Below are 24,409 nucleotides of genomic sequence, written 5' to 3'. Positions count from 1 at the left end.
CCTGTGCCTTCCCACCACGGGGGCATGAGCGAGAGACGAAGATGCAAGTGTTCATTTGGAGAAGATTCTATTGTATTCTAGGCCCTTGTTATGGACATAACATTTATCTGTCACCCTTTTGGCTTGGGTGAGGACCTTTGAAAACCTCCTGCAAATGTTTATTTCTACCAACCAGGTCAGAAGTCAAGGGGAGAACTGCCAGCCCATAGACCACTTCAGGACGTTCAACCCGGCACCCTTGTACTTCCTTTAGGACCTGAACCAGTATTCTCTCAGTCCCTGCCTGCTGTCCTGCTACTGTCATCCCGGCTCATTCTCATCTGGCAGGTTCTCCTGGGACTCCTATTGAAAGGATTTGAAATGGCCTTGATGCGGCCTTTATTTATTTATTGGTGACTTTACAGGGGCTTGAACTCAGGGACTTAGTCTTCTCATTTGGCTTTTTCACTCAAGGCTGGTGCTCTACCATTTAAGCCACACCTCTACATCTAGACTTTCAGTGGTTAACTAAGCAACTTACAGACTTTTGTGCCTCTAATGGCTCTGAATTATGATCCCTAAATCTCAGCCTCCTGAGTAACTAGGATTAAAGCCCGAGTCAGTGGCATCCAGCAATACAGCCGTTTTGCAGATCAGGAAACAGGCTGAGAAATTAAGCAACTCAGCCAAGATGGTCCAATAGCCTGAACAACGACCTAATTACAAAATACCAACTCTTCACCCTCCATGCTATTCCGTTTCTCATCAGAGAAGAGTAGTTCTGCACTGAAACAAACAGAAGTCCTACAGCTATTTGGCTTTATTTGGCTATAAAGCTTCTAGAAAGAAGCAACATCATAAAGGCTGGTGGAGACCTATAAAGCCATGGACAGGGGGACAGCACACCTGAGGGCACGTGCCTAGACACTGGGCACCTTCTGATCCACACGGTGCAGTCAGCTGTCCCTACCAGCTGCTCACCCACTTCCAACCTGGACCCCTGGCCTGAAAAATGTAGAGTCTGGCAAGTGGTTTTGAGGACACCAGGCTGTCCACCTATGATACTAAATCTTACAATCCCAGGTTACACCAGGCCTGGCTCTGTTCTCCAGTAATGAGTTTAGGGGTTAAAGAAATAAATGATTCCTACTGATTCTCCCCTCACAAGAAACAAGACTTCACAGTTCTGGCTCCAAGTCAATCACAGTGCCCATGACTGACACCCCACAGGGCAGCGACCATGGCTAATTTCCCTCCAGATGGTGGTTTGTACTTTTCCAGGCACATTTCATCTCTCTGAGCAGCACCTCACCTTCCTGCAGTTGTCTGTGTTTTCCTAACACATTCTCTGTGCTCAGAAGGCTTTGCAACACCTCCAAATTTACTGCTACCTACCGATTTCATTAGTGGGTTTTTCCCTGCCCCTTAGCTTGGAAGACCTTAAGTAAACCAGGCCTCCCTGGGCTGCTTTCCAATCAGCTCACACCCTGGAAGAGCCTTTGACCAGCTCCGACCCGAGGCTGTGCCTGGCTGGTACTGGGAGAAAGCCACAGGGCACTGCAAAGGAGCACCAATCCCTGGAGGTTGCCTTAATGAGAAAAGTGTGTAAGAAAGGTTGAGGTGGGCAAATCAGGATAAAATGACACCACAGTAAGATGTCAGGGTAAAAGAAGGGGTACAAGGACCAAGAAGAAAAACATATTTTTTCAAGACAGCTCAGTGTCTTCAAAGAAAAATGGGAAAGAGGGAGAATGAAATGAGGAAAGCTAGGTAAAGTAACACATGCCTGTAATCCCAGCCACTTTGGAGGAGGAGGCAAGGGATCATGAGTTCAAGACCAGGCCAATCTCAAACACAGAATATGAGCTAGCGGCCTGGAGGATGGCTCAAGTGGTAGACTGATTGCCTAGCATATGGAAGGGCCCCGCATTCAATCTCTAGTACTACCAATAATTAAAACAAAATAAAATAAAATAAAAATGAATTTTAAAAATTAACTAGAGAAGGAAGACACCCTAAAAGAAATGGACAAAAGGCACCAGAAAAGAAAGTAAGATTAAAGAAAATAAAAAGACACTTTTTTGTTTTACTAGCCACTATCTATATGAGTGAAAAATACAGAATATCCATTTTATGTCCACCAAAACAGTAGCATTAAGAAAAAACACACAAGCCGGGCGCTGGTGGCTCACGCCTATAATCCTAGCTACTCAGGAGGCTGAGATCTGAGGATCGAGGTTCAAAGCCAGCCCGGGCAGGAGAGACCATGAGGCTCCTATCTCCAATAAACCACCAGAAAACCAGAAGTGGTGCTGTAGCTCAAGTGGTAGAGCGCTCGCCTTGAGCTGAAGAGCTGAGGGACAGCACCCAGGCCCAGGGTTCAAGCCCTACAACCGACCAAAAAAAAAAAAGAAAGAAAAAGCACACAATATCTGCCAGGCACTGGTGGCTCACACCTATCATCAGGAAGCTAAGGTCTGAGGATCACAGTTCAAAGCCAGACTGGGTAGAAAAGGCCTTGAAACTCTTATCTCCAATAAATCACCAGAAAACTGGAAGTGGCGCTGTGGCTCAAATGGTAGATTCAGCTAGCCTTTAGCTGAAAAGCTGAGGGACAGCACTCAGGCCCAGAGTTCAAGCCCCATGATCAACAGAAAAAACAGAAGATCTGCTGGGCACCCGTTGCCTTCTCCTATAATCCTAGCTACTCAGAAGGCTGAAAGCTGAGGACTGCAGTACAAGGCTATAGCCTAGACAGAAAATTCCATGAGATGCTTACCTCAAATTAACCAACAAAGTGCCAGAAGGAGCTCAAAAGGTAAACCTCCAGACTTGAGTGAAGCATGAAGACAGGCCTTGAATTCAAGCCCTAATACCTGCAGACAGACAGACAGACACAGACACACACACAGACACACACACACACACACACACATCCTCACTTCTCGCAAAGAATGCAGCATCCATAGGGGAAATAAAGCAAAAACTCGCAGGAAGAAAAACAAGTAAGAGACCAACAGCAGTCAATGCATAGTAATTGTCCTGCAGAGCCTTGACTGATATGCTGGCTATGGAGCAGGGCAGAGCATACAGAGGCTTCACCTGACCCAGCTAAAGCCAGACGCAGCCTAGGCCACCTATACTTAACACCAGCACTGACAGGTAACTGTGGGTATAACCAACCAACACATGCAATAGCGTCCTGATACGCTGAGCTGCCCCTCCCCAGCCATGCCATTGACTTTAATCTCTTGGTTCATTTTTTCTAAACTATTTTTGGGTTTTATGACTACTCTTACTTCTTTATTCTTAAGCTTTTAAAAAGAACTTGAGCAATTAAGTGTATAGTGCTATTATTGTTCACAATAGGCCCTCATATAGAGTCTACCTCATCTTCTAAATTTGCCTAAATTAATATTGCTGCAGAGAAAATGCCTGTGGTTCCGAAAAGGCAGTTTGGGAAAATGGAAACTCAGTTTTTAGAAGTTGCTTATCCTTCCAATTAGTCAATTAGTCTCTCCATACTTCCTGGCATCAGTCATGCTTTGGGGTACGATGGAGAAGGAAGGGGTCCAGAAGTCAGAAAATTATCAGTTAGCTTTCCATCTTTGTTACCAAAATGATTGAGATAATCAATTTTTTTGCTCAAGATAGCTGACTATGGCAATACATGCCTAGAATCCTAGTTTAGGAGTTTAGGTAGGAATATGGACAATTTGAATCCAGTCTGGGCAATTATGGCAAGATTCCATCTGAAAAAAAAAAAGGAAAGATGAACAGAAAGAGAGAGAAAACTTGTTACTCACAATTTTTATAGGTTTCAGTCCATGATGGACGTGGTCTGCCCCTCTGGGCTTCTGCTAAAGCAGCCAATATGGCAGAGTGCGAGGCAAAGCAAAACTGCTCACTTCATATCCAGTAAAAAGACAGGGAGGGAGCTAGGCTCCCACAATACTCGTCAAGGGCATGCCTGCAATGACCTAAAGACCTCCCACAGTAGGGACCAAAGGCTTTTAGACTGACTTTAAGACCCCAACTATCAACATCCTCACAGGCTTTATTCTATAGGCCAGGGCTATCCAATAAAACACAATTTTAGGCAGGGTGCCAGTGGCTCACATCTGTAATCCCAGATAATCAGGAGGCTGAGATCTGAGGATTCAAAGCCAGCCAGGGCAGGAAAAGTCTTTGGGCTCTTATCTCCAATTAACCATCAGAAAACTGGAAGTGGCGCTGTGTCTCAAAGTAGTAGAACACTACCCTTGAGCGGAAAAAATTCAGGGACAGAGCCCAAGCCCTGAGTTTAAGCCCCACAAGTGACAAAGTAGTAGAACACTACCCTTGAGCGGAAAAAATTCAGGGACAGAGCCCAAGCCCTGAGTTTAAGCCCTACAAGTGACAAAAATAAGAACAACATAAGTTTAAATCATCTAGTATCTTTTAAAAACTTAAAAGATTAAATTGAATCTAATAACCTATTTTATTCAATTCAGAAGTTCATAAATATTATTATTTTGAAGTATAATCAATATTGAGAATTCAATAATGACACCTCTTACATTCTTCTCTTTCTTACTAAATCTGGCCTGTAATTTATACTTACTGCAAAGTCTAGCTCAGACCGGTCACATCTGGCTATCATCACAGTGGCCAGGAGAGCTACACACCAACTAACTATAATTGCACTGTAGCCAGGAAGAGAAAAGTTTGGAGAGCAAATTTCCTAAGGATGAGGCATTCCAGTCCCATTACAAGATGTACTGGGCTTGCCTTGCACTCAGCCCGAGGGACAAATACCCCTTCAGTTTGTGGACGATGGCTGCATGGAATCAGGAGATCTCTCCAGGGCTCTCAGTTTCAGATTTAAAACCCGAGTAGTCACCAAACATGATCAAGCTCACCACTGACCTCTAAGGGTTTCAGTAGAGCATCTCCATACTATTTTTTTTTCTAGTGCTAGTACTAGAGCATGAACTCATGTTCTGGGTGCTGTTCCTTAGCTTTTATGCTCAAGGATGTCACTCTACCTACCAGTTGGGTCATACTGTGTTGCTAGCTTTTTTGTGGTTACTTAAAGATATATGAGTCTCAGGGTTTTTCCTGCCTGAACTGGCTTTGAACTGTAATCCTCAGATTTCAGCCTCGAGTAGTTAGGATCACAGCATGAGCCACCAGCATCGGCTTCTCCATGCCTTAACAATGAGTCATTACCCTAGTGCTTTCATTGAGAAAGCAACTATACTTAACAGTAAACTCAAAGATAACTGGGCTCACTGATGAATGGCTTGTCCTGTTCTGAGTTCTACCACAAATTAGTGAAGAATCTGCAATCAGCATGCACAAATCCTATTTCCAGCCAACTGGTCAAAACTGTTGCCCTGTCAGGCATTGATGACTCATGTCTTTAATCCTAGCTACTCAGGAAGCTGAGACCTGAGGAACTAGGTTCAAAGCCAGCCCCAGCAGGAAGTCTGTGAGATGATTCATCTCCACTAGAAAACGGAAAGTGGAAATGGTTCAAGCAGTAGAGCGCTAACCTGGAGCTGTAGAGCTGAGAGATAGCACCTAAGCCCAGAGTTCAAGCCCCAAGCCAGACCAAAAAAAAAAAAAAAAAGCCAGTGCAAGCAGCCAAATCGCAGATATTCTAATCTCCCTAATCTCTAGTTAACAAACAAAAAAGACATCTCAAAAAAGCGGGGGAGGGCACCCTGGTGACTCATGCCTACAATCCTAGCTACTCAGGAGGCTGAGATCTGAGGATTGTGGTTCAAAGCCAGCCCAGGCAGGAAAGTCCATGAAACTCTTTTTTTTTTTTTGTCAGACATGGGGCTTGAACTCTGGGCTTGGGCGCTGTCCCTCAGCTCTTCATCTCAAGGCGAGCGCTCTACCACTTGAGCTACAGCACCACTTTCCGGTTTTATGGTGGTTTATTGGAGATAGGAGTCTCACGGTCTTTCCTGCCTGGGCTGGCTTTGAACCTCGATCCTCAGATCTCAGCCTCCTGAGTAGCTAGGATTACAGGCGTGAGCCACCAGTGCCCGGCTCCATGAAACTCTATCTCCAATAAAATCTCAAAAAACTGGAAGTGGCGCTGTGGCTCACTTGGTAAAGTGCTAGCCTGGAGCTGAAGATCTGAGAGACAGTGCTCAGGCCCAGAGTTCAAGCCCCATGACCGACCAAAAAAAAACAAAACAAAACAAAAATGGCAGAAGTAGAGGTGTGGCTCAAGTAATAGAGCATCAGCCATGAACAAGGCAGCCAAGAGAGACATGAGGCCCTGAATTCAAACCAAAAAACAATAACAACAACAACAAATGTTGTTCATACATGTTCTCAGGCCTCAGCAATGTAAAAGAACAGTCACTGCTGGGGTATTTGAAGCCTTCGACATTGTCTCAGTGTCCTAGAGTTCATCAGCTAATCCAGCAGCTTCTTATTCTCATTTTTTTTTCAGATGATCTTAGAATCAAAACAGATACAAAGTAGTTCTGAGTGATTAAAATGAGGAAAAGATAGATACTAGGTTTTACTAACCTTTGTGGGATGTGACCCACCTGAAGTCTCATGAGGTTATAAATGGCTGCCCACGGGAAGCCTTGGGACAAACCCAGCACTGTTTCTCTATCGGGGCTTTGTCCCTTCCCAAGGTTCACTCTGAAAGTCAGCAGACACCCCTTCAGGCCTAAGCCCTGCCCTGGAAGGCCCTTGGGGCCGGTGAGGCACCTCCCAGCTCCTGCCTCGGGTAAAACACCCCCAGCCTCCAGCTGTATAAAACGGGCCTCCAAGGAGCCGGCCAGTGCCATTTTCTTCTCCCTTTCCTCAGGAGAACTTGGCCTTGTCAGCTCTGCTGGCAATAAATCTTTTCCTCTACGTGACCTTGTCTGCGTGGTCTTTTAGGTTACTTTCTGCCTGGGTTACATTTTCCCTTTACACAGTATCTGGGTTCTGGAATTTCTAAATTTCACATCCCAGAGGAAAGGTGGGGGGGGGGGGTTGAACCGGGGCTGGAACTCGGGCTTGGGCACTATCACTTAGCTTTGTTGTTCAAGGCTGGCATTCTACCATTTGAGCCACTCTTCTACTTCTGGTTTTTTTGGTGGTTATTTGGAGATAGGAGTCTCATGGACTTTCCTGTTCAGGCTGGCTTTGAATCTTGATCCTCAGATCTCAGCCTCCTGAGTAGCTAGGATTATAAAAGTAAGCCAATGATACCCAGCCTATTTATTTTTTTATCATACCATATTCAAATATTCAAATACAGGGCTGGGATGTAACTCAGTGGCAAAGCATTTGCCTAGCAAGTGCAATGCCCTTAGTTCGATCCCAGTACCAACAAAGACCCAAAAAAATCAAATGTAGTCAAGAAAACTTTTGGACTTGAAAGTTACAAGTGAACAGAAAGCCAAATGTAAACAAGTGCATGCACAGGCCCCCTAATGGCACGAGGGCACAACTGGCTGGCAGATGACACAGATCCCCTAACGCCCCCAATACCTAGCGACACTGCAGGCATCTTAGCTCATGCTAGGTGCACTCTGCGAAGCTCACACACAACAACCCATCCTGCGACACATTTCTCAGGACATGGCAACAAAGCTCTGGGGGCATCCACTGCTCTCAAGTTCCAAGACAAGTCTACCTCGTTACAAGTCAGGACGGGGGCTGCTCTTAAGAAGGTGCTGATGCAACTACGTTTATTGCAGCATTATTCCCACAGCTAAGACACGGAACCTACCCCAACGGCCCTCAGCAGATGAATGCATCAAGAAAACGTGATACACACACACACAATGGAATTCTATGCCTCCATCAGAAAGAATGACATCGCCCCATTTGTTAGGAAATGGAAAGACTTGGAAAAAATTATATTAAGTGAAGTAAGCCAGGCCCAAAGAAACATAGGTCCCACGGTTTCCCTTATTTGCAATAACTAGTATATCTGGGCCAGGCAGAAAAGGTCAAAAGCTATGTACATATGACCAGATAGGATGATGTTCAGCGAAGTGAACCTCAAGATAGGGACCCAAGTGGTATTTTCTTTCTTGCTATTGTTCCTAACATATTTATAATGTACCATGTGATATTTTGTTTCTTTGTATGTTCCTGTCCCATGGTATAACCCCTGTTTTCACTGTATTTGATGTCGGTGCCCTGCATCGTGTATATACACTTCTCTAGCTTGGGGAGGGGAAGGGAAAAAACAAAATGCTTAAATAGGGATAAAGGTTGATCCATTGTAACAATGAGATGTGCAAGACACTATGCACTATGTTGAAAAACAAACTTTACATTTTAGGCTGGGGCGGGAGGGGGGTGTGGGGGGGGATGGTGGGAGTTAAGGGAGGATAGGGGAAAAGCAAAGGAGGCAACAATGCTTGATAGGAATGTACTCATTACCTTGCTCATGAGACTGTAACCCCTCTGTACAATACTTTTACAATAAAAAACATTTTTTAAAAAAAAAAGGAGGTGCTGATGGGGCTGCCATTGTGTCTTAGTGGTAGAGTACCTGTCTAACATGCATGAGGTCCTTGGTTTGATTCCTCAGTACCACGTAAACAGAAAGACAAAAGAAGTCATTAGATAAATCATAATTTAAAAAGAAAGTTCTGATGGGAAAATGTTGGGGTCGTATCACATTTTGTTTCAGGAATGTTCCACCTGTAAGAATGCAGCCAGTTGTATATATACTTACAATAATACACACTCTTCTGTATGTATGTCACTTTTGATTTCAATAATTTTGTTTCTTGAAAGAAAAAAATAAGCAAATGAAGCTGAGCACCTGTGGCTCATGCTGGCAATCCTAGCTACTCAGGAGGCTAAGACTAGAGGAATCACAGTTCAAAGATAGCCCCAGCAGAAAAGTCAGTATGAGTCTTACCTCCAACTAGTAAAAAGCCAGAGTGGAGGGGTGGCTAGAGTGGTAGGGTGCCAGACTTAGAAAAAAAAGCCAGCTGAGAATGATAGACTCTGAGTTCAATCTCCATACACACAAAAAATAAATAAGCAGATATATGCATCACTGCATATAGAATGCATACTGCATTACAACCAGAACTATACTGCGCTATTCACAGTAAAGCTGCCAGCCTGGAGATGGCGGTCGTTTCAAAGGGAGCTAACACAGAATGCTGTCACCACGCAAGTTGAATGTCACACGATTTCACGGAGCCACGTCCGCATAACATGCTTTCAAAGCGCTTTTCTTCTCAAAGAGGTGTGTGTACAACAATATTCTCCTGAGTCCATTGTTAAAGGCTGAATTTTTAGCTACAAGCAAGGGTCGGGGGTCACTGCGAACATTTCTTACATTTGTCACTGAAACAAAAAGCCAGAATGGATTTTCCACAGTTGGTGGTGGGAGGGGCACACTTCATCCCAGAGGCCACCTACTGGGCCTCCCGGTAATGGAAACACCAGATTTAAACAGGTGTCAGAGCAGTAAAGGGGCCCATCAATGTGAAACCCAGAAGGTCTTGTGGAGCTGGGCAGCTGGTGTGAGAGTGAGGGTTACAGACCTAAGTGGTCCCCAGCCTTCCGGAGTCTGCGATCCTTCGCCTCACACACACTTAAATGGCCATTTGCCTCTGCGAGCACACACACACCACGTATATAAAACCCATCAACAGGAAATTTCACCCATTCTTAAGTGGTCTCGCTTAAATAAAATACCTTTGACAGCACTCCGAGAGAGTAGATTGTATTAAATGAGGGGAAAAAGGAGAACGGGTTTGTTATTCTATAATAAACAGTCAGTTCATTACAGCAGTCACATGGGACTGCCTGGTAGAAGACCAGGAAATAAATGAGAAGTAAAGAATGTGGTGCCATGATAAGGACAGAAGGGGGGGAGGGGGAATGGGGGGACGGGACTAGAGACAAGAGCAATGCCCCACCACCACCACCACCACCACCCCCACCCGCAACCACCACACGCTGCCATCTGATGAGCATGGACTTGATCTCACCCAGGCTGGATGGCCTTGGTCCCTTCATAATCTCTCCACTGGGGCTGGGTAGTTGGCTCAGTGGTAGAGTGCTTGCCTCGCATGCATGAGGCCCTGGGTTCCATTCCTCAGCACCACATAAGCAGAAAAAGCCGGAAGTGGCACTGTGGTTCAAGTGGTAGAGCACTAACTAGCCTTGAGCTGAAGACCTGAGAGACAGCGCCCAGGCCCAGAGTTCAGGGCCCACAATTGGCAAAAAAAGTAAAAAAATAATCTCTCCACTTCCCTCTCTGCTTCTCATCTGTAAGATGGGATAACAATAACCATCTCTTAAACATTTTATATCCAAAAGAGCCAGTGCATAAGATAAGATCATTTAATAAAAAGTAGCCAATAGAGAGCTAAGTGCTGGTAGCTCACACGTGTAAATCTAGCTACTCAAGAGGCTGAGATCTGAGGATCTCAGTTTGAGGCTAGCCTGGGCCAGAGCAGTCCCTAAAGGCTGTGAATGTAGCTTAGTGTAGAGTGCTTGCCTAGCATGTCTGAAGCCCTGGGTTCAATTCCTCAGTACCACATAAACAGAAAAAGCCAGAAGTGGCATTGTGGCGCAAGTAGTAGAGTGCTAGCCTTGAGCAAAAAAAAGCTCAAGGACAGTGCCCAGGACTTAAGTTCAAGCTCCAGGCAAGAAGGGGGGGGGAAGGGAGGAAGGAAGAAAGGAAGGAAGGGAGAGAGGGAGGGAGGGAGGGAGGGAGGGAAAGAGAGAGAGGAAGGAAGAGAGAGAAAGAGAAAGTCTCTGAGTCTCATATCCAAAGCCAGAACAGGTGTAACTCAAGTGGTAAAGCACCAGTTTTGAGCAGGAGGATGAAGTTAAGGGAGAGTGCCTAGACCCCAGTACAGACGGGCACTTGCACACAGAAAAGGAGTGAAAGAGCAATAAGAAGAGGGAGAGGAAATGGAGAGGGAGAAGAGGAAGAAGAGGAAAAGGGAGAGAAAGGGGAGGGGAAAAGATACTGAGAAGAAAAAGCATCACTCTGAGGACCGACAGACGGGATGGGCTAGCTCAGGAACCAGGAGTTAATCCTAGTAACCACAAACAAGCAAAAAAAAAAAAAAACCCTCAGGTCATGACTAGAACTGTGCAGATAAGAGCAGAATCTAAGGAGAAAGGGGAAGAGAAGAAAAGGAGTCTGTCAAGGGTCAGGGCTGAAACCCCTGACTAAATCCTGGCCTGAATGAGAGCCATCCGTGGGGTGAAGCCTCCCACCAAACTATAAGTCACTGGACTCTGCTCTGTTCTCTCATCTTTGTTCCTGGCAAAGCATCTGCATGGTCTTTATGCTTTCCAGTCCTCAAAAAGAAGAGCACTAGCCAGTAATCCCCATGTATAAGTGGATTACACAACAAGAAATGTGAGGTGGGGACCTTTAGTCTCCCCTACCTACAAGGATGAATGTCCACTAAGGTGGTTTTTCTGATTACAGGAGTCACATTCCTTTTACTCATTATACTTGCACTTTCCAAGTGCAAGAAAAAATATGCAGAAATAAATGGATAAATAAACAAGTAAATAAAAGCCACCTTTCTCAACACTTAAAAAAATATACAAACCAGGTGCCAGTGGCTCATGCCCATAATCCTAGCTACTCAGGAGGCTGAGATCTGAGGTTCACGGTTCAAAGCCAGCCCTGTCAAGAAAGTCTGTGAGACTCTGATCTCCAATAAAGACCACTAGAAAACCAGAAGTGGCACTGTGGCTCAAGTGGACTAGCCTTGAGCTGAAGAGCTGAGGGATGAGCCCAGACTCAGATTTCAAACCCCATGACTGACAAATACACACACACACACACACACACACACACACACACAGAGCTGGGTGCTGGTAGCTCATGCCTGTAATTCTAGCTACTCAGGAAGCTGAGATCTATGGATCCAAGTTTGAGGCCAGTCCCGGCAGGTACACCCCTGAAACTCATCTCCAATTAAAAGCCAAAAGTGGCACTGTGCCTCAAGTGGTAGAGTGCTAGCCTTGAGCACAAAAGCTCAGGGACAGTGCCCAGGACCTGAGTTCAAACCACAAAGCCAGAGGTTTCTTTGGTATGTGTGTTTTTTTTTTTGGGGGGGGGAGGTCTGGTCGTGGGGCCTGAACTCTGGGTCTGGGCGCTGTCCCTCAGCTCTTCAACTCAAGGCTAGCGCTCTACCACTTGAGCCACAGCGCCACTTCCGGCTTTTTTTCTTTTTGCTTATATGGTGCTGAGGAATCGAACCCAGGGCCTCAGGCATACAAAGCAAGCACTCTACCACTGAGCCACCTTCCCAGCCCCCTGGTATATGGTTTTTTTTTTTTTTTGGTTCGTTGGTTTGTGGGTTTTGGGTTTTTTTTAACAAAAAATAAAGAAAGAAAACAAGAAAAGAAAAGGAAAAGGTTCAGGGCCACCATATCACAGCAAGCAAGCCCAGACTCCCCAAGCCCCAGCACTGCCTGTGGTGGTTGTGGGTGGGGCTGTGTACCCAGATAGCATGCAGAAATGAAGCAAGGGCCAGGCAGTAGGGGTACTTGCTAGTTGCTAGGAGGCCCATCAATTCACTTGTCCTGACTTGGATGAGAGTTAGAGCTGCGGGATCACATGCAGAGAAGACACGCTTTACTGCAATTAAAATTCAGAGCCTGTCCACGAGGCATGAGCCCAGCTCCCCCAACTCTAATGAACTACATAAACTGGTTCCTGTGTGAAAAATGGGCAGCTAGTCGGATTCTCTAAAATTGCTGTCATGAACACTCCAGCGACTTTGCAAATAAACCCCATCTGCTCTTGACATCAAAGAAGGATATACTTGCTTGAAATCTCAAATTAGGTTTGTGGGCTAACTCAGTATTTTGGGGGTGCCAATACTGGGGATTCAACTCAAGACCTTGTGATCTGACTCAGCTTTTTTGCTCAAGGCTGGTGCTCTACCACTTGGGCCACACCTCCACTTCCAGCTTTTTGTTAATTAAAGTGGAGACATGAATCTCACGATTTGTCTGCTGGGACTGGCTTTGACTTCAGATTTTTAGATCTCAGCCTCCTGAATAGCTGGAATTATAGCATGAACCACTGACCTGACATATCATAAACTTTTGAAGTACCCTGAAATGTTGAATACAATAGGTTCAGATTTGCTAAGTGCCAGTGTTTGACACCTGTAAGACTAGCTACTCAGAAGGCTGAAATCTGAGGATTATGGTTCAAAGCCAGTCTGGACAGAAAGAGATTTTGAGCCACAGCTGCAATGCTGATTTTTGTTGTTGTTGTTAACTGGAGATAAGAGTCTCAAGGAGGGGCTGGGAAGGTAGCTCAGTGGTAGAGCGGCTTGCCTTGCATGCATGAGGCCCTGGGTTCGATTCCTCAGCACCACATAAGCAAAAAGCAAAAAAAAAAACAGCCGGAAATGGCACGCTGTGGCTCAAGTAGTAGAGCACTAGCCTTGAGCTGAAGAGCTGAGGGACAGCGCCCAGGCCCAGAGTTCAAGCCCCACAACCAGACCCAAAAAAAAAAAAGAGTCTCATGGACTCTCCAGCCTAGGCAGGCTTCAAACCCCAACCTCATATCTCAGCCTCCTAAGTAGCTAGCATTACAGGCTTGAGCCACCAATGTTTGGCTTTCTGTGAGACTCTTATCTCCAATTAAGCACCAAAAGCCAGAAGTGGAGCTATGGTTCAAGTGGTAGTACTATAGCCTTGAGCAAAAAAAGCTCAGGGCCAGTGCTGAGACGCTGAGTTCAAGCTCCAGGACCAGCAAAAAAAAAAAAAAAAAGGTAAAAATTCAGAGTCAAGGTCAGAGAAACACGGAACTCTCAAATCACAGCGATGAGTTGACAGGAGGAGAAAACAACACAGGGTGAATTTGTTTTTCCATCTATTTTTAAATAATTATTTTTAATTGCTTAGTTAAGTGAAACACACATTTATACAGTTGGAATCTTTTGAATTACAGTGAACTGTTCCGGTTCAATTGATATAATTGTAGAAGTGAAATTATAATTTCTAATCACAGATGTCACGATGAGAGAATTAATATTCACACGGCTTTTTTTAAAATGTCACAGTAGACCTTGAATGACACTCTTTAACGTTTTCCTGAAAATATTTCCAATGCCCAATGAACTGGCTATGGAGAAAGGCTATTGTGCTGATCGGCGATAGTATTTCTTCTCCACCACACCAGCCTGGACAGATCGGGAAGCTCAAGGCTAGAGTTTCATGACATAGTTACCAGGTGTCATTGGCTGAGAGAAATTTGTTCAAGCGTGGAAAAGCCCACAACACCTGGAAATTTTTTCTTATTTTTCAGAACTTTCCATCCCCTAAAAGAAAATTATCAAATTAACATAATGCCAGGTAAAATAATAACCAAAAACTAATGCAGCCAGAGAGTTCTAGAAAATTATAGGCTCCTTTCCTACATAATGAAATATATGGACGAATAGTATATAGAGTTCAGGGTAAGTAGAACTCAGGGGAAGAGCACTTACCTTGTATGTGTCAGGACCCGGGCCCAAACTCAGCACTACTGATGACTCACACCTGTAATCCTAATTACTCAAGAAGCTAAGATCTAGATGACTACAGTTCAAAGCCAGACTGAGCAGAAAACTCTGGGAGACTCTATCCCCAAAATGAGCAACAAAGAAAGGGGCTACAAGAGTGGCGTAAGGGGCCAGCGAATTAATTCTTTGTTGTGATGGTTTGTTCCTTGGATCACAAGATACTCAGCAAGGTCCCTGGCCTCCACCCAGAAGGTACAGAGCCTCCCAGAAGTAACCACCAAGACTATCTGTAGATATTGTTACCCCTAGAAAGTTAAGAACGTTTGTCCTAATCTAATGCACAAAAAAAAAAAAAAAAAGGAATCACTCTGAGCCCCGAGCTAGTGGCTCATACTTGTAATCCCAACTGCTCAGGAAGCTGAGATCTGAGGATCGTGGTTAAAAGCCAGTCCCGACTCTTATCTCCAAAAAAGCCACCAAAAAGCCAGAAGTGGAACAAATGTAGAACTGTTTTTCAAGTTGTAGAGTGTTAGCTAGCCTTAAATACAAAATTCAGGAGCAGTATCCAGGCCCAGAGTTCAATCCTGAGGACCAAAAATTAAAAAAATATATATATTTTTTAAAGATCTCTATCATTCTGAAAACATATAAAGCTGATACCTAAAGACAGCTCACTTGCAAGTCATATTGTTGATATTTCTTCAAATTATCCTTGGTGAATAAATAAAATAACTTGCATAATTAACAGAGCTTTTTAAATCAATGAAGTACTGTGCTGAAGCAACTCCAAGCTTAGGTACATGCCCAAAAGCATTATACTAAAAACAGATTAGGAGGGCTGGGAATATAGCTTAGTGGTAGAGTGCTTGCCTAGCATGTATGAAGTCCTGGGTTTGATTCCTCAGTACCACATAAACAGAAAAAGCCGTAAGTGGTACTGTGGCTCTAGTGGTAGAGCGCTAGCCTTGAGGTGAAGAGCTCAGGGACAGCACCTAGTCCTAAAGTTCAAGCCCCACAACTGGCAAAAACAAAAACCAAAACACAGATAATTAAAGAATTCTAGGCTGGAAATGTGACTTAGTGATAAGAGTGTTTGCCTAGCATGCATGAAGCCCTGGGTTCAATTCCTTGGTACCACATACAGAAAAAATTTGGAAGTGGTACTGTGGTTCAAGTAGTAGAGCACTAGCCCTGAGCACAGAGAAGCTCAGAGAGAGTGCCCAGGCCCTGAGTTCAGGCACCAGGACTGGCAAAAAAAAAAAAGAATTCTGGTTTGCTAATGTTCACTGCTACAACTATTCACAATAGCTAGAAACAAACAAAATGTTCATCAACTGATAAGCAAATAAACAAAATGTAGTATATTCCAACAATGGACTGTTATTTGGCTATCAAAAGAAATTAAACTGGGTGCTGATGGCTCATGCCTATAATCCTCGCTAGTCAGAAGGCTGAGATCTGAGGGTCATAATTCAAAGCCAGCACTGGCAAAATGAAAAAGAAATAGTCTAAGGTTGATCTGATGTCTGCCACAATTCTGTAAATACAGCAAATACGAGTGATTTGTTTAATATAAAGAGAAGTGATTATCTTAACTACAGACAAGGCAGACAAGACTTGGTCAGGATTGGAGAAACAAACATAATACACCAACAACAGTACCTAGTGCCAGCACTGTAGCTGGGCAACCAGAGAAGTTGAGGGGACAAGCAGGCAGGAAGTGGATATTGTCCACTCACAAAGAAGGACAGTAGATAAAAGTTACTGTCGGGCTGGGAAGGTGGCTCAGTGGTAGAGCGCTTGCCTTGCATGCATGAGGCCCTGGGCTCGATTCCTCAGCACCACATAAGCAGAAAAAGCCGGAAGTGGTGCTGTGGCTCAAGTGGTAGAGTGCTAGCCTTGAGCTGAAGAGCTGAGGGACAGTGCCCAGGCCCAGAGTTCAAGCCCCACGACCGACAAAAAAAAAAAAAAAACAACCACTAGAAGAATTAAACAAAATTAAACCAAAGTGGTTATTTCTGGACATTATAGGACTGAGTGGATAAGAAGACACTCATGAACCAGAAGTGGCGCTATGGCTCAAAGTGATAGGGCTATATAGGCTTGAGCACCAAAGCTCAGGAACAGCGCCAGGTTCTGAGTTCAAGCCCCACGACTAAACAAAAATAAATAAATAAATAGAAGCCAGGCAGTGGTGGCTTATGCCTGTGATCCTCGCTACTCAGGAGGTGAGATCTGAGGACTGCAGTTCAAAGCCAACCCCGGGCAGGAAAGTCAGTAACACTCTTATCTCCAATGAACTACCAGAAAACTGGAAGTGGTGCTGTGGCTCAAGTGGTAGAGCGCTAGCCTTGAGCTGAATTGCTCAGGGATAGTGTCCAGGCCTAGAGTTCAAGCCCCACAACCAACACACAAAAACAAACAAACAAAAACAGAAAGAAATGAGTCTCTCCAGAGTAAACCCATCTGGACACCTGGAAAACTAAGAGTGAGCGCACAGGCGGCTCACTCTCAGGCCACGATGGACTTTGCTACCAAGAAGACACTGTAAGGCAAGACATGGTGGCACTTGCCTATAATCCCATTACGCAGGACATAGCGATAGAAGAAGCTGCTGCCCATATCTGAAAAATAACTAAAGAGAAAAAATAGAGAGAGCTGAGGCTCAAACCCCAGTACCACCAAAACAATAAAGACATAAAAAGAATGAAGGCCATGTACACAGGTCTTGAAAACATCACCAGGGTTACAACTGGGATGTGGGGTGGAGTACGAGGGGCTCTGGAGGGGGGGCACAAAGCAGAGCACTTTTGAGGATGCCAGGTGTGGGATCAATAATGACCCCAGGCAGACAGAGGCAGGAGTGGTCCAGGGGAGACAGAGAGTACAGGGTCTTGAGGGTGGGAGCGGACACAGTGGCCGTCAGATCTGGGGAGCCTTCACCACGGTGAAGAACTTGTCCCTTAGGGATCACTTTCTGGGGACATCCAGGTGGCCTGGGAGAATCTGGAGATGTATTTATTTATTATGTTCACATAGAAAAGAACCGAATACTGTCAGTTAATTAGGTCAGGGCTCTACCAAAACCACAAAAGAAGGTCAGGACAAGAATACACCCCAAGGCCCAGCCCCAAGCCTGAGCTGGGGAGTCTCAGAGCCAGTCCTGCCTGAAGTCATCATTTCCCAGAAATGTGGCCAGCCATCACTCCAAGCCCAAGTCCGCAGACTGAACGAGATGAAGCCCTGAGCAAGCTGGGCTTCGGATGCAATCTCTCCCCCAAACACCCTGCCAGTGGCTCACGTCTGTAAGCCTGGCTACTTAGAAGGGCAAGATCTGAGGATCCTGGTTCAAAGCCAGCCCAGGCAGGAAAGTCTGTGAGTCCCTCATCTATAATTAATCAGCAAAAAGCCAGAAGTGGAGCTATTGGTAGAGCTCCAGCTTTGAGTTAAAAAAGAAAGAAAGAAAAAACTAAGGGATAGGTTGTGGGTTCATAGCTGCTTGCGCGCGCACAGACACACACACACACACACACACACACACACAGAGGAGGTATCCAATAGAGCAGAGGATGGGCCACAAGGCAGCCTCCCATTCCACACCCCCAACTCAACCTGGGGGGCCAGGCTTACCTTTGCTCCACCACACCTCTCCTTCCTCCCTCATGGCCGATCCTGCCACTTGGTGGCCCCGACACCCACTCCCAGACCCCTCCTCTTCCTCCACGCCTGACCTGCTGGGTTTCAGGCTCTTTATCACTTGAGCAGAGCTGGCCAGGGAAGCAGGAGCAGGAAACAGGCTGGATGCATGTTTACAAGGAGAAAGGAGAAAGGAGGGAGATAGGAGAGTGCACTACCTTGGGTAGCTTTTTTCTGCAAGCTATCCTGCCTCCTGCCCCCCCCCACACACACAAAAGTGTGCTGGGATATTTTTCCTGGTGGGGGGGGGGGGTTGTCACTGGGTCTTGAACTCTGGGCCTGGGCGCTGTCTCTGAGCTCTTGAGCTCAAGACTAGCACTCTACCACTTGAGCCACAGTGCCACTTCTGGCTTTTTCTGTGTATGTGGTGCTGAGGAATGGAACCCAGGGCCTCATGCTTGCAAGGCAAGCGCTCTTCAACTGAGCCACCTTCCCAGCCCTGTGTTGGGGTTTTTGAGGAAAAGTAACTGAATACCAATAGTCTAGTCTCCCCTCTAGTGAGCCTCTACTCCAAGACAGACACTTTTCTCTCTCAGAAAACTGTACACAGTAGTCATCCCTTATCTGAAGGAGAAGAATTAGTTCCAAATTCCATGATCTCTGAAGTCAGAGAGTTCCAACTCAGATGTACATTATGTGCTCCCATATACACATACCCATGGTAACGTTTCATTTGTAAATCAGATACAGTAAGAGACTTACTAACAGTCATTAACGACACATGACTGCAAGTATGCCTAAGTGGTAGAGTTTAGCATGTGTGAGGACCTGAGTTCTAGTCCAAGCACTGCAAAAAATAAATGGTAAAATGGAACAGATGTATACTTCAATGAAATTCACCAGGCATCAGAGGCTGACCCCTTAATCCTAGCTACTCAGGAGGCTGAGATCTGAGAATCACAACCAGCCCAGGCAGACAAATCCAAGAGATTCTTACCTCCAATTAACCAGTAAAAAAAAAAGCCAGAAGATGTGCCTCAAGTGGTAAAGTGCCAGTCCTGAACAAGAAAGCTAAGCAAGAGTGTAAGGCCCTGAATTCAAGCCTAGTACTGTACACACACACATACACACACAGAGTTTCCAAATATTCTAGGAGAATCTACCAGTACTGCAAGAATCTCTCTAATTCCTATACCTCAGCCCCAGCCCTTGTGAATTTCTTAATGAAGGCCCTGGAGACCAGGAGAACAGAGGAGAGCTTATGCAGCAAGGGTGTGGACCAAGGTGCCTGGAGGTTGAGAGGGAGGCTCAAGGGCAACACTGTGTCTAACCATCAATATGGCCTCACTCCTACACTAGATCATTGTTTCAGCCTGAAACACTCTGTTCCTTGCTGAGCGCTGCTTTATTTCTCAGGGCCTCCTTTCTTTCCCTTTAATTTTTCCAAATAAGTGATTTGGCCCACAATGACCACAGAGGATTTTTTTTTCTTTGAAACAGAAGTTATATAAAATGGAATGTTGAAAGAAAAAAAATAACTTCAAATTTGGGGTGGAAAAATAAGAGAAAAGGATTGCTGGAGCTTTGAAGATCAGATTTTTCTGGGGAGAAAAAAAACGGAAAACAAAAGGACAAAGAACCATATGTAAAAACATACCCTCAGCTGGGAAGGTGGCTCAGTGGTAGAGCGCTTTGCCTTGCATGCATGAGGCCCTGGGTTCAATTCCTCAGCACCACATAAGCAGAAAAAGCCGGAAGTGGCACTATTGCTCAAGTGGTAGAGCACTAGCCTTGAGCTGAACAGCTAAGGGACAGCGCCCAAGCCTAGAGTTCAGGCCCCAGGACTGACCCAAAAAAAACAAAAAAAAGAAACCTTCTACCTGCCTGTTCAATGTGGAAAATAAAATGTGTTTTCATATGACCAACCTGCTTGTTTGTTTTCTGCATTCTTTAAGCCCTTCTTGATTCATAAATCCCACCTCTTTTTCTGGTCCATCAGAACACTTATTCTGTTTTATGGAACTGAAAGTGATGCCAACACAGTTGGTTAAACTGTAAAGCCAACTACCAGTGAATCATACTTGTAATCCTAGCTACTCAGGAGGCTTAGATCTGAGGATGGCAGTTCAAAGCCAGCCAGGAGTGTAAAGTTCATGAGATTCTTATCTTCAGTTGATCAGCAAAAAGCCAGAAGTGGATGTATGCTCAAATAAGTGGTAGAGCACCAGCCTAGGGGAACTAAAGCTAAGGAAGATCACAGTTTGAAGCCACTGTGAGCAGTGCTGAGAGTCATATCTCCAATTAACCACCAAATAACCAGTTGTAGAGCTGTGGCTTAAGTGGTAGAGCACTAGCCTTGAGCAAAAAAGCTCAGGGACAGCACCTAGGCCCTGAGTTCAAGCCCCAGGACTGGCACGCGCGCAAACACACACACACACACACACACACACACACACACAAATACATAGCTGAGGGAGATCATGAAGCCCTGAGTGCAAACCCTAGTATCATCTCACACCCAAAGGAACAACTGAATTGCTTTTTCCTTTGAAAGGGTACATACTCATACATATACTCAAAACATACACTCTCACACGCTAAGCTATGCTTTTGATACAATAACCAAATAACTGGAAACAAAAACATGGATCTTTTTCAAGGCCAAGTCTGGTGTTCTATAAAAACCAAACTCTCTGGCCTGTCGCCCAGGTGGCTTGCACACCTCCAACAGGCAGCCGTCCCTGGCATGAAACGCTAGCCAAGGCTTCCAAGTGATTTCTAACCTGGCTTGTGGACTGGGTATCTCTGAAAGTGCTGTAGCCCCCAGATCAGGTCTACTCCAGTCAATATGGAGATGCGGGGAAGCATTAACCTGCGCACCAAGTAAGCCCTGAGCAAAGCTTCCTGGGAGGAATTCTCGGCCTGGGGTTCCAGGGCTCCCCAAACTGCAGGAATTTGGGAGGGAGGTGAGAGTGAGGAGGGAGGCTTTTCCTTTCTGTACCAGAGGGGGAGGGGTATCCTTTGTCCTAACCCTTTAGAGGAGCATCAGAGTGTAGTTAAATTGTCAGCTAATGAGATTTCCTAACCTCATGCTCCCTTTTAAGCTTAGGTCCCCAACTGATTCCATCCCCAGACAGCTGCGGGGGAGGGAAGGGGAGACGCCTTCAGTATCCCAGCCAATTCCCAGAACAAGTGCAGAAACAACTGGAATCATTTCTGAGAACCTGGAAGTGGAACCCATTTATTAATTGATATTTAGCAAGAATACTTCCAGCTCTGTTCATTTCAACAACACGAGGTAGGCTTGCGGCAGTCAGCCTGGACTTGGGGTGACTTGGGCAGGCCACTGGGATAGAATGAGGTGAGGCAGGGAACAGTCCCCAGGGGTTTCCGCAATCACTGGTCAGGCTACAAATCTTTTACCTGGTTTATGTTTGTTTATTTGCTTGTTTTTGGCTAGCAAAGGCCTCTGATTGGAGGCAAAGGCCTACATTCAAAAGATGGGTTATTGGACCCAGCTCAATAATCTGTCTCAACAGGCAAAAATCAAGGTGTGAAAACAGGAAGCACTGCTTCAGTAATATGTCAGTCTGTCAACAAGCCTGAAATTGTCTATCTTAAGTAGTTCTTTTTTTTTTAATGATTACAATACAAAACTAGTTTCTCTTCTTTTCCTAAACAAAATGATCAATACACAAAACTAGGAGACCAGAGGAAACACAAGTCAAAACACATTGAGAACTTTTGAAGGTATTCAATGAAACTGCTTGTTCACATCTACCTTTCCAGCCTATTCAACAGCCTCCTCCTTAAGTTTATTTCCCCTCTATTCAAACATAATTACTTAGCAACTTCAGTGTTTACCACTTAGAGGCTCCTCCTCAGCACGCTCTCTACTTCAAGGCACAAAGGAAGACTATACAGGAATCCAGTGATATAACCAACTTCAGCTACACAACGGAGCTTCAATACCAGCTCTATAAGCCAATGCTCCTCACAGCCTCCAGATCTTTTTGTTCAAACCTTCCTCCAGCTCTTTCAATCTGCTACTGGTTCACCAGCAACCTCTTCCCACCAGGGCCTGTATCTTGGACCGTATCACAGTCTTGAGGAAGAAGGAATAATTAAAACCTATGGAAAATCAAACACATAAAAAGGAGCTCCTAGCGATTAGATAAGTATAATTGAATCACAGGCCAACTAAAATAAATTCTGTTTGAAGCTGAAAAGTGCAGTCCTTCATGCCCGTGTGTGTACACACGCATGTGTGTCAATACTGAACTCAGGGACTGGGTCCTGTCCTTAGCTCTTTCACTAAAGGCTGGTGCTCTACCACTTGGGCCACAGTTCCACTTCCAGCTTTTTGCTGTTTAACAGGAAGTAAGCATCTCACAGTGCTTCCTGCCCATTCTGGCTTCAATTTGTGATCCTCAGATCACAAATTGAGCCACCTGAGTAGCTAGGGTCTCAGGCATGAGCAATGATCTTTCATGCCTTTTAAATAAACTTGGGGCTGGAAGGATAGAGAATACACACACACACACACAAAGTGGGGGGGGGGAGGAATAACACAGGATTCACTCACATTTCCTCTCTCAGAGACTCTGCATTACTACAGTGTTTGATCTGTCACACTTAACGGTACTGTTGCTTAAGCACCCACATCAGAAAGGTTCCCATCCCTACTTTTCATGCTCGCAAACTGAGACTGCGATGAGTGGCTGGGCCAGCTTCTTGGTCGGGCTTGTGTGGCCTCAGGCCCAGCCCTCGGCTGCAGCTCGGCAGGCTCGGGACACAGATCCAGGTGGGTACCACTAGACAGGCACGGACTGCCCAGTGTCCCCAAGGGCTCGCGCCATCCTTCCAACCCTGCCAGCCAACGAATGACGACCAGAAGACATGACTGGAAAGGGACAGGGAGGACCGGGAGCCCCGACGGCCACCACTCCGAGGTCCTTCAGACCAAACCACCCATGCCCCCAGGGTGCAGGGCACCTGAGGGCGCGGGGTGTGACAAGGCGCTGGGTCTTTCCCCTAAAGCCTAGGGCCCCCCTCCCCAGGCTGTGGAGCAGGGGGCGGGGGGAGAAGGGGGGAGGCGTCACCTGACAGCAAGCATCAACTTCTCGCTCCAGAGGGCACGCGGCCGCGGCCGCCACAGAGCCCGGGGAGCGCAGTTCTCACCCCCGGACGAGGTCTTGTAAACAAAAGCGGACTCCACGCGGGTCCCCAGCCGGCTGGCAAGCTTCGGGGTACAGCAAGCTTCGGGGTACAGCGACATCCGAGAGCAGGAGAGGGAACGGGGGAATGGGGGGGTCGTGGATGCGACCCAACGGCACAGTGCACCGGACCCTCTGCCCCCCCACCGCCAGGACCACTCATTGTCTACCCGCCCCCCTCCCTGGCCCTGCTCCGGCTGCCCATCCTGTGCGCCCGCCCCTGGGCTCTCGGCCCAAGGTGCCCGGCCCCGGAGAAGCCACACGGACGGATGGTCAAGGTGAGCGCCCCGCGGCAGCGTGGTCCCCACGCCAGGCCCACGGACGTGCCCGCCGAGTCGGGGACGCAGACCCGCAGACCACAGACCACTCCCCCCGGCACACACACGAGCACGCCCTCCCCGAAGTTGATTAAAAATCAGCCGACAAATGCACGCGAAGCGGCCGCCGCGGGTCAGCGCCGACCTCCCGGGGCCGGGAAACCCGGGCACCGACGCCTGGACCGTGTCACTCCCATTCGGCGCCGGGCACCTGGCGCCTCTGGGGACCGCGACACGCCAGGGATACCGTCCCTCCTCGCATCACCCCCCGCAGAAAACAATACGAGCGAAGCCCAATCAGGGGGAGCTAGGACCCGCCGGGAGCCCCAGCGAGCCGGAGGTGGGAATCGGGACGTGCCCGTCACGGGCACCGCGGCTGCGGGCATCCTCCTCGCCGTGCCCGCCGGTGGCTCTGGCCAGCCGGCCCGCTCCCTCTCAGGCCTGAGGTACTCACCGGCGACGCTAGACTCGGATCTTCGCGACCTGGCTCGGCACCACGTAGGGCCGCGAGGCCCCCCGGGGCTGCGGGCGCCGAAGCGATCTCGGCGCTGCAGAGCTGCGCGCCCGACGGCGGCGGCGCTGCTCGGCCCCGCCGCGCTCCGGCTCGCTCGCCGTCTGCCAATGAGGGCTGTCAGGACGGCAGCCTTGGGGGCGGAGCCTCGGGAACCCGTGGGAAACCGGGCTCCGATTGGTCCTCCTGACAATCGCTCCGCCTACGCGTAGCCAATCAGAGGCGTGGAGTACGGGAGCGGGGCGTTCGGAGTTGGACTGGAGAGTGATGACA

The 24,409-nt window shown here is 46.8% G+C and overlaps 1 protein-coding gene across 1 annotated transcript in view; it reads right to left on the bottom strand.

Moving 5' to 3' along the window:
- Tiam1 (T-cell lymphoma invasion and metastasis 1) overlaps nt 1-24,143 on the bottom strand; it is a 350,718-nt gene extending 326,575 nt beyond the window's left edge. The window contains exon 1 of the mRNA XM_013027533.1: nt 24,080-24,143. The gene's annotated coding sequence lies outside the window, so the exon portion shown is untranslated. The remainder of the gene's footprint in view (nt 1-24,079) is intronic.
- Nucleotides 24,144-24,409: the final 266 nt, after the last annotated feature.

The sequence above is a fragment of the Dipodomys ordii genome, unplaced genomic scaffold (assembly GCF_000151885.1).
Source record: "Dipodomys ordii isolate 6190 unplaced genomic scaffold, Dord_2.0 Scaffold104, whole genome shotgun sequence".
NCBI lineage: Eukaryota > Metazoa > Chordata > Mammalia > Rodentia > Heteromyidae > Dipodomys > Dipodomys ordii.
The sequence above is the reverse complement of the archived record's forward strand: the minus strand, read 5'-3'. Positions and strand labels throughout refer to the sequence as shown.